The sequence below is a fragment of the Urocampus carinirostris genome, chromosome 13, assembly GCF_059441175.1.
Source record: "Urocampus carinirostris isolate Australia breed hairy pipefish chromosome 13, RoL_Ucar_1.0, whole genome shotgun sequence".
In the NCBI taxonomy this organism is placed as follows: domain Eukaryota; kingdom Metazoa; phylum Chordata; class Actinopteri; order Syngnathiformes; family Syngnathidae; genus Urocampus; species Urocampus carinirostris.
The window spans coordinates 31,972,500-31,985,336 of NC_142361.1; the positions used below are offsets into that span (position 1 = coordinate 31,972,500).

Consider the following 12,837-nt stretch of genomic DNA (forward strand, 5'->3'; position numbering starts at 1 on the left):
AGCGCGCAGCCCTGCGGTGCAGAGGTTCAGGGTTAAACTCCATCTACCGCAGCTTCCCTGTGTGGAGTTTGCATGTTCTTCCCGTGCCTGCATGGGCTTCCTCTGGGCACTCCGGTTCCCTCCCACATTCCCAAAAACATGCATGTCAGGTTAATTGGCCGCTCCAAATTGTCCCTAAGTATGAATGAGAAACTAAGTTGTCTGTCTTTGTGTTCATACCTGTTAACCCATGGAATGTTGCGTTTTATACAGTTTTGATAAAATCGTATTTGAAATCAAAACAATTTTTATTTAAAAAATGACATTGTTACCTACTTTAAGTGAAAATTATTTTAGTTCATTGAACATTTTACTGGCCCATTGTTTCCAAAACATTACTCCTGGCACTGATATTTTTGACATCCTGCTAACAATTTACCAGGAGAAATATGCCACAACCTGCATCTAAAAAGAGAAAGACAACTAATAGATTTAGATTGTGCAGGTGCCTTGTAATCCATCCAAAAATAATTTATTTTCCAAATCGCAAGGTTACCGGAGCCCATCCCAGAAGACATGGAGCAGCGGGAAGAAAACACCCTGGACTAATTATCAGCCACAAGGCACTCAATAGACATACAACCAAAATCACACACGTCCATACTTAGGGATAATTTGGTGTCACCAACCAGCCAGCCATGCACGTTTCTTGGAATGAGGGAGGAAACCAAAGAATCCGGACAAAACCCATGAAGGCACGGGGAGAACATGCAAGCTCCGCACAGGGAGGTTTCTGGCTGGAATTGAACCTGGACGGTGAAGCTGTCATGCTAACCAATCAGGCACCATGACACCCTCCCGGTAATTAGTATTTGACATAATTAAGAAAACCAAAACTAGACATGCCTGTTTGAGACATTAGTGCAAGAAAAGGAGTTTTTAAACACCCTCAGATTATTGCAAACCACAGACTATTGACACCATCCCCTGATCCAAAACCTGCATAAGGGCAAGGAAAAACTCAAAAACCTAAACATGAGGACAGTAAAGTCATGTTTAGTTGTGATGCCCTTAATCACAAGGAGTCTCAAGGGGCTGCACAGACCACAGATTATTGCAAAACAAAAGTAGATTGGACGTGGCACTCCAGGGTAAAAAGGCAATTACACATTTTAGTCACTCTGGATTGACGGGTATAAGATTTATACACAAATCAGACAAAAATAAGATCTTGGATTTGACTAAACAAAAACGCAGGGCAGGTCGAAAGCAAAGGTTGCACACAAAAAAACAAAGCATCTTGATCACTTGGTCAAACCCTTCCTCAAATTTAAAGGTCATTTATCCATGCACATTGATCATGATCTCGTTTAATTGGCAAGTAGGGTTGATGTCAGCAGGAGGGATAACTACTTGTGCAATATCGTGTCATAATTGCTGATGACAAGTGACCATAACTCAAACATATTTTAAAACTAGTTGCATGGGGAAACAGTAGTTAGCATCCAAGTCCAAACACTTAGCATGTAAACTACAAGAGACGAGGTAAGTATTCGTTTTTGTGAAACACGAATGTACAACCGTGACTCTCGTCACAAATGGGTTTTCCCAGATATTTGCTAGAATATTAAGAAAAATTACCTTCACTTTGACTTCGAGGATGGAGTTTTGTAGACGCTTCTTGCTAGCCTAGCAAGCTAGCAGCTAGCCGGCCAAGAGTTAGTGGAGAAAACCTGTATTGTAGTTCAATTTAGCGCAGCATATAGATAAACTACAATTTTGAGACATAGCACGTTATGGCGAAATACATTTTCTACGCACCGCTGATTCATTCGATCAACGATAAATGAAGAGTAAATAGAAGGGAGGAAAATACACCCTGCAGTAGCTGTCAGTCTGGTAAACACACTTCTGACGTGGACCAAGCAGTGCACCCTCAACCGCGCTTGATGAAAAATATTTGACTGACAGTTTTGCAATCCACTTTGGAACTGAAACTATAAACTGCAATACCCAAAAAAGGTTTCCCAATAATAACTCATGTTATTGTTTTAATGTAGTAAATAATCCATTCTATTGCATAATTACGAAACAACAGTATTCGAGTTTAAAGGGGGCGGGACAAAAGTAGCATGTTCGACGTTAACTCGTAGGGCGGAAGTAACGTCATCTCAATTTAGAAGTTTTTATTAAATCAATTAATTTAATTCAATGCAGTTCTTTAAACTCCTGTTAAAGAGCCTTCGCTAAGTTTTGATTTCGTGTTAAAAAAAAATAAAACACAATAAAAAATAATACACATTTGTAAACATTTGTATGCAGTTTTATGCAACGAGATTAGACAAATCACTCCCGGGTAAAACATGTTATATATGGGCTTTTAAGGGGAAAAAAGACTATTAAGATGAACAAGAAGATAAAGAAAAGACATTGCACTTAGAAAAACTGGTCTAAGTTAAAATATTAATAATGTAATGAAGAGGAATGTTGTATTATCTCATCTCATCTCATTAGCTGCACCGCTTATCCTCAGTAGGGTCACGGGGGTGCTGGAGCCCATCCCAGAAATCATCAGGCAGTGGGCAGGGGACACCCTGAACTGGTTGCCAGGCAGTCGCAGGGCACACAGAGACAGACAAGTCACTCGCTCATTTATAGGGACAATTTGGACCGGCCAATTAACCTAACATGCATGTTTTGGGAATGTGGGAGGAAACCGGAGTGCCCGTAGTACACCCACGCAAGCATGGGCAGAACATGCAAACTCCACACAGGAAGGTTTGATCCCATGATATCAGAACTGTGCCACATACGTGTTAACCATTGCGCTGCCATGGTGCCTGAGATATATAACTATCCATCCATCCATTATCTGCACAGCTTATCTCCAGTAGGGTCGCGGGGGTGCTGGAGCCCATCCCAGCAATGTTCGGGCAGTGGGCAGGGGACATCCTGAACTGGTTGCCAGCCAGTCGCAGGGCACACAGGCAGACACACTCGCTCGATTATTCACACCTAGGGACATTTTGCACCGGCCAATTAACCTAACATGCATGTCTTTGGAATGTGGGAGGAAACCGGAGTGCCCGGAAGAAACCCATGCAAGAACAGGGAGAACATGCAAACTCCACACAGGAAGGTATGATCTTATGACCTCGGAACTGTGCCACACACGCGCTAACCACTGCGCCGCCGTGCTGCCCATATATATAAAACTATAATTATTTATTTTATTATTATTTTTCATTAATTTTTTGGGGTGCATTGGTATTATATTTTTTCACAGTTTCATTCGCAAAACACAAATAAACTCGAAATTGTTTTCACAGTTTTGTGCATTTTTCTAGAGTTGTGATGGCTCTGGGGAAGAAGTTGTCTCTGAGCCTGTTTGTCCTAATTTTAAGGAACTTGTATCGGCTCTGCTACAGAATCGCAAGCCAGCAGAGAGAAGCCGATGATCTTTTTGGCGGTGTTGAATACAAGCTCAAGCCTCGGGAGTACTTTCTGGACACATGTTTAGCAAAATTGTAAAATGTTACTGCAATTGCAAGTAAAAATACAAACACAAAAAAATAATTCGATTTTTCATTTATCTTCCAAATATAGCATGCAATTAAAAATGATACATATTAGTTATCAGTCATTGGTATCGGTCTCCAGAGACATAATTTTATTGATTATCGGTATCAGTAGAACAGTTATCGTGCACCCCGACTAAATACTGAAATTGAGTAAAATATCGATGTATGTTCCCCCCCCCCCCACTGCCGTGCTCCCAGAATAGAATGCTTTTCACTGTGGCTTGGTAGAAGTACAAGAAGTTCACTCATTTTTCCTGTGATTAGTACTGTTGCAGGTTTCATTTTTATCAAATTTAAAATTAAAGAATTTCAAAACGATTTTCCTGTCCATTACTTTTTGCCCGTAGCAACGAGCCTGTACTGTACTATATTTTATACACTACGCAGGATTTGAAGTCACACCTTTTATTTCATAAAATGTATATATTTGGGGTGAATTCTTAACTCAGAGAAACTGATTTGGGTAAAAAAATTAAAAAGTCAATTACTGTTGAAAGAAAAATAGAAAGAAAGAAAGAAAGAAAGAAAGAAAGAAAGAAAGAAAGGAGGGTGGAGGGAAGGAAGGAAGTAAGGAGGGAGGGTGGGAAGGAGGGAATGAAGGAAGGAAGAAAGGATGGAAGAAAGAAAGAAAGAAAGAAAGACAGAAAGAAGGAAGGAGGAAGGAGGGTGGAGGGAAGGAAGAAGGGAAGGAAGAAAGAAAGAAAGAAAGAAAGGACGAAAGAAAGAAAGGACGAAAGAAAGAAAGAAAGAAAGAAAGAAAGAAAGAAAGAAAGAAAAGAAGGAAGGGATCAAGAAAGAAAGAAAGAAAGAAAGAGAGGAAGGAAGGAAGGAAGGAAGGAAGGAAGGAAGGAAGGAAGGAAGGAAGGAGGGTGGGAAGGAAGGAGGGAAGGAGGGAGGAAAGAAAGAAAGAAAGAAAGAAAGGAAGGAAGGAATGAGGGGAGGAAAAAAGAAAGAAAGAAAGTAAGTTTGTAAGTAAGTAAGTAAGAAAGAAAGAAAGAAGGGATGAAGGAAGGAAGGAAGGAAGGAAGAAAGGAAGGAAGAAAGGAAGAGAAAGAGAGGGATGCAAGGGCATAACTCCCTTCAACATTTACTTGAGAATCATTTCCTCTTTATAGGATCAATACTCTTTCTAATAAATATTTTCTGTTTCTCTTTCCCACGAGTTCTCAAGAATTTGCATTGCGGCAACGCGGTCGTAATAACTCTCGTAAACAGACCTCTCATAGAAAGAAAACTTCTCTGTCCTCACTTCAATTCACAGATAAATGTTGTACTCCACAAACGTACTATGATAGTAATTGCATTTCCAAAGCACTATCATTAGATATATTTGTGGAAATGTTTGCTTTTTACTGTGTGGGTTTGTGCAAATCTTAAACTGACCCTTTACAATCTCTTATCATTCACTGCAATCAGAAGTCAAACATATGTACTGTACATGTTAAAGGATACTCAGTCATATTATGAATCAGAACTCTATTTGCTTTACACAAAATGTTTGATCACCTGTGGGATTTGTATTTGTGTTTTACTCATGTCTGATGAACGTGAACCAGAAAATCTGACTTTTTTTTGTTATTTGCTGCGACGTCTTATCGGTAAGTGTAGTTCATATTCGGTTGGGAGGTAATAGTCACTGTATCCCTGACAATGTTCCCGCTAATTTTCCAGGGGTCTGAGTGTTCACACAAAGTAGGTGAGCAACGTTTGAAACAACAGTGAGCAACCATAATCCCAAGTGTGGCAAGATAACTAATTATCAAACATGTCCAAAACTTGACTTCAAGTTACATTTTGCTGAGTTTCCGGGAATGCAAAATTATTTTTCTCTTTTGAATGAATTGACTCATGTACTATTGCAAAGGTTGTACGGCCTACAAACATCGTTTGTTTTTACAATTCTTTCACAAGATATCCATTTCTTTTTTTTCCTGATATATTTTGTCGCAAAATATTAACATTTTTGGGGGCTTATTGAGTCGGTTGCAAGATACAGAACTGTACTTAATCACATTTTTAGTGGAAGTACAATGTTGGCAACAAGATTCACTTGATATAATTGGAAATTATTTGAATGCAACACAAACTTTTTCATCTTTTTTTTGTGTGTGTTTATTTTTTCCGAGCTGTTGCTTTTTTCTTTATGTTCTCTATTTACTTTTTTCCTACATTTCTTTCTTTTCTTTTTTCTGGCTTTCTAAATTTGTCCTTCTTTTTTTTTCTCTTCCTTTTGTTTATTTTTTTCTCAGCTTTTCACTCCTTTTTTATTTTGGTTTTTTTTTTTCTTTTTTGTTCTATTCCCCCCTTCCTTTAAGTCATTTTGTGCGTAATTTTACATAATATTTGGTCATGTTGGGATGAAAGAAGCAAAAACAACCTGAAGAGCCGGTTAGGACCTGGAAGAGCCGGTTCTTTTTAGTGAGCCGAGCCGAAGAAGCCGGTTCTCGACAAACTCCACTAACTACTAAACATCGTTCTACTTCGACTTGACTTCAAAATACCAAATTTAAGACACAACGTCAGGGGAACTCAGGGGTATTTTTACCTTCATGCACTGTAACTTGGACTTAAGTCGCTTCTTAATAAGTAATTTTGAGCCCTCATTTTTGTGCGCTGGATAGATTTTCTTGTGCGCTGAGAATGTGCGAGCAGTGCGCAATTGCGCATGCGCGCCGCTTAGAGGGTACACTGATCCCTAATATCATTCTATGACCCAACAACATGAGTTAAACTAAAACTAGTTTGCTGAAGGTAAGTGTCATGATTTGTCAATTGCCCTGACCAGCGCTCACTCTTTCAGCCCCAGCTGCCACTCATTCCCTTATTAGTTCTTCTACTTAAGGTCGTCATTTTCGTTCACTCCTTGTCAGTCCGTCCGAGAACCTCAGCGCATGCAAGGCGAGCACTTTTGACTCTGGCTCCCGTTTTGAGTCCAATTCTGTTTCCTGTATCGATCCCCGATCCAAGCTCCGTTTTCCTGTCCCGGCTACCCGTATCCTGCCTGATTCTGTTTCCTGTATCGATCCCCGATACAAGCTCCGTTCTTCTGTCCCAGCTGCCCGTATCCTGCCCGATTCTGTTTCCTGTTTCGATCCCCAATCCAAGCTCCGTTTGCCTGTCCCGGCTGCCCGTATCCTTCTCGATTCCGTTTCCATTATCGATCCCCGATTTCTGGCTTCCCGATTTATTCCGATCTCTGACCACGCCCCGTCTCCTGTCCTGGCTGCCCGACTAGTTTCCGATCTCAGACCACGCTCCGTTCTCCCGTCCCGGCTGCCCGACTTGTTCCGATCTCCAACCACGCTTCCTTCGCGAGGGCTTCCCGCTCCTCCCGCCCAACAAGCACCAGATCGCTGTCTTTTTCCTCTCCCCCTTACTTCCCCAATCCCTTAATAAAGCATTGTGTGAAACGTTGCGCATTTGGGTCCCCTGTTTGTTCCGGTTGTGACAGCAAGAGTCAATCAAATCGATTAACCTCTGATAAACTATTGACACCACTTTGTTTGTATGTACTTTGTAAAATATTTGGTAAATTGAACAATTTTATGTCACATAACGACGAATCAGAATCCCAGATTTTTATTTTTTTAATAACCTTTTATATTAATCTAATAATAATTATTATCATAGCTTCAAAAGACATAATTTTACATGTATATAATCAATAATATGATTTTTTTTACTTTGAAAATCAGGTATTTAGGTGGAGGTCATTACATAGTAATTATTTTTTCACATGAATGTTAAACTTTCAACTGGTTACGGAAATAGAATTATGATTAAATGTGGCGCTATGGGATAATTGTGTAATAAAAGAGAAAAATAAGAAAAAATGTCAGAATGAATATATAAATATTTACAAGCTAAAGGTAAAGCTTCTAGACTGGCTTAAGTTGTGAGTGTATAAGAACAATAGTGCAACGAAAAATAGTGCTTAAATGTATTATTTTCACAAAGACTCAATAATTGCAAGAGGGATGGGCCCCACCAGGCTTTACTTGCCCAAGACACACCACAGGAAATGGTGCCCCTACCACCTTAGTGGTTAAGGGATCCAAATACTAATATAAACTGCTCTTACTCTGAATCCAAATATTTTGAGTCAGATTTTCTAAAAGTGTGTTTAAAAACCTTTCAAAATGTCTGTAAATACCACACTCTCATGATTACTGATGTAATGCACCTGTGCCCGTTCCTTTGGCACCAACTGCCTCGGACTCTGATTGGCTCCCTGTCCCTATTTTAACCCACTCTTATCTGTCCCCTGTCGTCAGTACGTCTGCGAACCTCAGTTTACTCTAGGCAAGCTTTTTTACACCCTGACACTTACCTGTTTTTGCTCCCGTATGTACCGGATTCGACTTGTTTTTTTATCCTGACCACGTCTACTCTCCTCTCCTGGCTTTCGATCCGTTTCCGATCCCGGCCACGTTTTTCCCGGCTACTGACCCGTTTTTTCCGTTCCCGACACGCCATCGCTCGCCACGAAAGTCCCACTTCTGCGTTCAGAGCGACTTGCTTCTTGCGTCCAGCGATCACCGGATCGTGGGTGCAATCCTTTCCTTTCTTCCCAATAAAACTGAGAGAAACGTACACAAGTGGGTCCTGTCTCCGTTCTGGTCCTGCCACACACACCACGTATGTCAAAACATGTTAAGGGAAGATTTTAAGAATGCATTTCTGTTTTGCAGATTTTCACTCCTATTCATTTGGTGACTTAGGGAGGTTTACAATGTACACTTAATTTATATTCTCGATTGGTTGATTGTACTATATTGTTTGGAAATTGTGACTTTTGATCAAACATACTTGAAGGAATAAGTAAAATTCAAAACCTATTTTTGTCCTGATTTCCGTTGTGAATCACCTGTGCCCGCTCATTTGGCGCCAACCGCTGCGGGCTCTGATTGGCTCCCTGTCCCCAGTCCTGTCACTCTCCTATGGTCAGTCCGTCTGCGAAACTCTGTTGACACAAAGCAAGCCTTTTTTGACCCTGACTCCCGCCTGTCCTGTTTTTGCTCCCGTTTGTCCCCAGCTACTACCTGATTTGATCCTGACCACGTCTGCTCCCCCGTCCCAGCTTACGACCCATTTTTGATCCCGACTACGTCGACTCTCCCGTCCTGGCTTACGACTTGTTTCCGACCCGACCCCGTTTTTGCTCTCCCTGACCCAGCTACCAACCTGTTTTTCCATCCCTGGCACCGCCATCACTCGCTACGGAAGATCCACTTCCGTATTCGGATCACAATCCGAGTGCGAGAGCGACTTGCTTCCCGAGTCCAGCGAACACCGGATCGTGGGCACAGCCTTTCCTCTTTCTTTCAATAAAACTTGTAGTAAACGTTACGCAATTGGGTCCTGATTCCGTTCTGGTCGTGACATTTTTGTTTCGAGGTGAATAATGAATTACCAATGAATCCGTCCATTATTGGTCTTCTTACTACTACAATTATTATACGTTTTTCTTATATGCCTGCATGTCTCTCTCTATTCTCTAATCACAAAATCTATTCACATAAGTTTATCAGTGCCGGCATGCAGCTCTGCCAGGTGTTAAAGAAACAAATACACCTGCATCTCATCCAACTCCGGCAGGTGAATTTGCAAGCGGTAACATTAGTTATAGTCATCGAAAGATAACAACTATTGACATTGTGCACGGTGTCATATCTCGAGACTCACAGCTGTGTTAAGAATCTGTTATTTTTCTGACAAAAGGTATGATCCATTGCTTTTTGTGCAGTTGAGTGCTTGTATATTATCCGTCACGTCCAGAACAAAGAGGAGACCCAATCGCGTAATGTTTCTCACAAGTTTATTGAGTTTGAGAGAGGAAGGGCTGCGCCCGCAATCCGGTGCGCGCTAGAAGCGGGAAGCAAGTGGCTCTTGCAACCGGATTGTGATCCCAATACGGAAGTGGATCTTCTGTAGCGGACGATATTGGTGTCAGGGACGGAAAAACAGGTCGATAGCCGGGACAGGAGAGCAAAAACGTGGTCGGGGTCAGAAACGAATCTTAAGCCAGGACGGGAGAGCAGACGTGGTCAGGATCAAAAACCGGTCGACAGCCGGGGCGGGAGAGCAGACGTGGTCAGGATCAAAACAGTTCGTAGCCAGGGTCAAACAGGGAGATCAGGAACTTGAAAATAATCCAAGGAAAAAAAAAATATCTTTCCAAAGGTAAGGGTGGGAAAAATATATATCCACTATTGTCCGCTGCATCCACAAACACGTCTCACCTTTACTCCACTTCCCGTCAGCCCCCGTTGTTTTAGCCCATTATTTTTGATTCGCCCGTGGAAAACATATCAGAATAAGTCTCTAAAATAAATACATTACAAAAATATACAGTTGCAAATACATATTATACATGGTTACACATATTTACAAAGAAAGACGGTACACAGAGAGAGTTTTTAAAGCTTTAATAATAATGTTATAACTTTCATCCCAAACCGTGCCTGTGAAGGGTAGCAAAACGCTACTAGCAACACGCTCGCAAAATAGTAAACGGGTCTGTTAAAAATACATACCGTACTTGTAGAAGTCACGGTACACCGTCCTCATCTTCCTCCTTATAACAACATCTTCAAAGTCGTTTTCCCCAGTAGGGGAAAGAGACTTTGTCATATGGACGTCGTCCCACGCTCCCTTATTCAAAGACGCGCTAGCAACATGCTCGTAAAATAAAATTTACGTGCAGTAGTTCTGTTTCCTTCTTTATCGGACTGCTTGATTGCTTTTAGCTTGAAAGCTGCGTCATGTGCCTTTCTTTTTGCAACTTGCATGATGAGGGTATGTTGTTGCAGTCTTCCTCGGCGCATATATTCCACCGGTCTAAATCCTACCTTTTGTACTCAAGCGCCGCTGGCGGCTGTTAGAAAACTTACATAAATTGGCCGCATCACTGAATAAGCCGCAGGGTTGAACGTTTGGGAAAAAAGTAGCGGCTTATAGTCCGGAATTTACGGTAATTATTCAAAACACACTCTGTGAAACCTACTTCTTTGCAAAAAGCATACTTTTGTTATTTTATTACAGGTTTTCCACCAGAAAAAAATGTTCATTTGACTACTGCTGCCTCACTTCTTGTGTGTTCCTTTGTTTTAAATGATTTATTTTTTGCACCAGCATGTTCCAAATCCTAGACATAACAAATCACCTGTGATCTGGATGGCTCTCTGAGTCAAAGGGCTGTGTCCACACTTTCAGGTTCCTGGGGGTCTTAATCTCTAATAATCTCTTCTGGACAGCCAACACCACAGCCATGATAGAAAAAAAGGCCCAAAGACATCTTCACTGTTGCTCAGGAACAACCTGGACAGGAAGCTGTGCTGGCCTTCTACAGCTTCTCCATGGATGGTCTGCTGACATATCTATCTGGCACCGAGTCTGCACTGAGGCGGACTGTCATGGTAAATGGTAAAATGGTAAATCGTCTGCACTTATATAGCGCTTTTCAAGTCAATGAAGACCTCCTGAAGCGCTTTAGAATGTGCTTCACACTTACCCATTCACACACACACACTCACACACCAATAGCGACCATGCAGCCATGCAAGGCGCCGACCTGCCTATTGGGGGACACCTCGACATATAACACGGAGGATCCCAAGACGAGCGCTCTACCTCCTGAGCTAATGCAGTATTGATTTGTCTCATCTCATCTCATTAGATGCACCGCTTATCCTCAGTAGGGTCGCGGGGGTGCTGGAGCCCATCCCAGCAATCATCGGGCAGTGGGCAGGGGACACCCTGAACTGGTTGCCAGCCAATCACAGGGCACACAGGGACAGACAACTCGCTCGCTCATTCACACCTAGGGACAATTTGGACCGGCCAATCCACCTGAAATGCATGTCTTTGGAATGTGGGAGGAAACCGGAGTGCCCGGAGGAAACCCACGCAAGCACGGGGAGAACATACAAACTCCGCACAGTAAGTCCGGTAGCTGGATTTGAACCCACACATGAGGTGTATTGATTCGTGTTGTTGATAATTATAAGTACCACCATTATTTAGGCACACTGGATTTTTTTTGTACATAGGCACCCTGTACTTTAAGGTGCATGAAGTTAATACAACAGTTAAAGCTAAGTTCGCATTAAAAAACAAAAACATGGTTGCCATGGCGCCCAATTGGCCCGGCCCTTGTGGCGCCAGCTGCGGCTCATTGACAGATTGGCTTTCTGTCTATTTTAAACTCAGCGCTCTCTTGCTTCCTTTGTCAGCCCGTCAACGAACTTCTGCCCCGCAAGACGTGTGTTTCGACTCGGTCCTGTCCCTGTTGGTATTTCCTGTACGGTATTGTTCCCGTTTATTTTGTCCTGTTTGATATTGGTTTTCAGTATAGTTTCTGTCTATTTTTGTCCTGTTAATTATTTTGTCCAGTTTTCGTTCCCTTCTAGTTTGTCCTGATTATTTTCGATAGCCTGATTCATTATCGATCCTGTCTGTCCCGTCCTGTCCGGTATCGACCTCATCTGTCCGATATCAACTCGGGCAATTGGAATCGATCTCGTCAGTCTCTGGCTTCCTGTCTTTCCACGCCAGACCGCTGCCTAACGTGCATTTCTCGTAAAATAAAAGCGTGTGTGAGAATGTCACGTGTTTGGGTCCGGATCCTGTTCTGGTTCCTGACACAGACCAAGGGAGGCTACTGAGGACTGTAAAAGCATCACAGCATACCATTGCCTGCCCTCTCCCCTCCCTGATGGACATCTACTCCACTCGGTGCCTTAGCAGAGCCCAAAACATCATCAAGGACAGGTTACATCTAGGTGCCCCTGCTGCATTTGAGAAGGCACTACAGAATGAGGAATAATTTCTTCCCAAGAGCAATTGCCTCCATGACAATGCATCTACAGCATCCATGAGCACAATGCCACTGTGAATTTGCATACATTTATTAAATATCATCAATACATTGTTTTTAAACGTTTCTATCCTTGTGCAAATATTTACCTTTTTAATTGGTTTTACTTGCTCTGAAACGTGAAGCCCTCCAATTAAAGCCCGTTCATTAATCATGCAAGGTGGCTTTGCAGTCTCGATCTGGTGCAGGGCGAAAAATGCCATTATCTGCTGTGATGGCATTGCTGCAAATGGCACGTAAATCATGGAATATTGGTGTATGTGTGTGTTATTTGAGAGTACAGATATATGGGGGCCGTCCTTCGGTGGACCTGGTTGTCACACACAATATTTAGCACGAAAGCAGCCCCCTCCCTCTCTTCCCAGCCCACATTGTGTGCGGGGATCAAACCGCACTCTC

General features: G+C 42.2%; 1 protein-coding gene across 4 annotated transcripts in view; it reads right to left on the bottom strand.

The window, feature by feature from the left end:
* gbf1 (golgi brefeldin A resistant guanine nucleotide exchange factor 1) overlaps positions 1 to 1,887 on the bottom strand; it is a 49,731-nt gene extending 47,844 nt beyond the window's left edge. For all 4 annotated transcript variants that reach the window (XM_088351122.1, XM_088351121.1, XM_088351120.1 and 1 more), the window contains exon 1: positions 1,621 to 1,887. The gene's annotated coding sequence lies outside the window, so the exon portion shown is untranslated. The remainder of the gene's footprint in view (positions 1 to 1,620) is intronic.
* Positions 1,888 to 12,837: the final 10,950 nt, after the last annotated feature.